Source organism: Rhagoletis pomonella, unplaced genomic scaffold (assembly GCF_013731165.1).
Source record: "Rhagoletis pomonella isolate Grant_MI unplaced genomic scaffold, Rhpom_1.0 Rhpom_scaffold_00007, whole genome shotgun sequence".
NCBI lineage: Eukaryota > Metazoa > Arthropoda > Insecta > Diptera > Tephritidae > Rhagoletis > Rhagoletis pomonella.
Window position 1 is genome coordinate 863,528 of NW_023458561.1, and position 1,988 is coordinate 865,515.

The window sequence follows — 1,988 nt, forward strand, 5'->3', positions numbered from 1 at the left end:
CCATACTTTTCATTCCCAATACCACATTATCCAGTTTCCCATCTCTTACATCTTATAAAATGCATTGTTATCGCCAAAAAGCTCTTATGATAATAGCTGTCGGTCCACAAATCAGCCGTTAAAGCGAACCCTATATTTTTAATAGAAGCAACATATGTTTTAACTTGAGCAAACATTTTCAAGTAAATGTTTTCCACATTGTTAGCTACTGTGATTGGGTGTGGCAACAGCGATTTAACGTTAACATTTGCCCCATATTTAGCACCGATACAAATCAAAAATGTTGCAAGTTTTTCGACTCCTGTATCACTTATTATTTTATATGGACGACAATTTTGTACAACCCATTGAGTGACTACTTCCACGGCTTCTTTTTTGGCACTGGAATCTACTTCGGCGCTTATATGTTCTTCGCTTACATTATTTCTTTCTTCGATATAGCATTTATGTCGAATAAGATTGGTAATTGATTTGCTGTTGTGTTTATAAACTCCACAGCAAACGCGCCACGCCACCAAGTTGGGAATTTCCATGATACAAAAAACAAGGTAGTTCCATTGTCACTTTTTCGTCGCCATATTAACAACCCGACAATTAAGCAGATTGTGACATTTCGTGCTACCATACCCAATATCTAAAATCCTTCAAGTTTTCTTATTAATTTTTTGTCGATTTAAAAATATTTTGTTCTTACATGTACATTTTAAATTGTGTGAAAGCTGACAGTTTATAGAATTCAGTAGCGACGAAAACAAAGGGGGGTTAAGTGGTTAAACCTTACCTAAGCCGATCATAAAACTTGCGACACAATTTCAGCTTATGCCTATCGGTCTTGGCGAGAATGTAATCCCTGAAGGTTTAGCTTAAAATGGTTCTCGGGATACACCCGGTGATCATGTTACTTTCCAGAAGGTGTCGCGCCCGTTTTCCTGTACACATTTCCGTTGGAAAAATAAATGCTTCCAGAGGTATCTATGCGTCACAAGAATTTTAGTTTATTTGGTTTATACCGCTAGCTTTCAATGGGTTCGAGATCGTTTTCATATACCCCCATTTTTCATAGGTTTGGGATTGATTTCATTTACCTCTATTCCAAGTTCTACGGTGGCACGCCGCATTTTCCAATAAATCCATAAATATATCCATACAAAGTTCCAGGACTCTACCACAAATAGTTCCAGAGATATGCACTATGAAAAATTCGATTTGTATGGGAGGTTCCACACGCCCTTTAGATATCGGGTTTGTTTTAGCCTATAACCATTCTTGGAAAATTTGTGTCCGAAATTTCCAAAAAATCGGTACGGCCGGTATGAGCATTGCGACTCCTCAAGCGAAATGAACTTATGATTGCAAAAAATGAAATCAAACATCATAGTTGACCCAAAAAGAATATTAGACTTCATTCTCTCAACTTCTCAGAATGTAGAAAAGCTAAGAAATATATAATAAGATTGGATATATTAAAACAGCCTCCAAACATTTACTAAAGACGCCCCTGGACTACACAAATCAGTTTGATTGAAAATTTATTTGTATCTTTTTATTTTATACTTCAATTTTGGGTGTGTCAAAATTTCATGTGAAAACAATATGTGTTGCTGGAAAAATTTTAGGCCCATGGGTCCTAAAGTAAATTCCATTTGCTGGTAAATGGACAAAGACAATATGTATTAAATAACACATCGAAATGTGTAATTTCAGTGTCTGAATTACATCAAAATCATCGTATCCGATATAGAAAACTACATTGTGAAATAATGAGATGACATGAGGACACTAAAAAAATGTTAAAATATGTTCACTAAAATTGTATTAATATTAAAATAATGATTTGGCAAGTTGTTATCGAATGTAATGTAAAATTTAAACGTTTTTAAGACAAGATATTGATTATTTTTAAAAGGTATATATTAATACAACTATTTTCTTTATAATCTCAAATTTAGGATATAAAATCTCCCACACCAAAAAACTTACAATTGGGT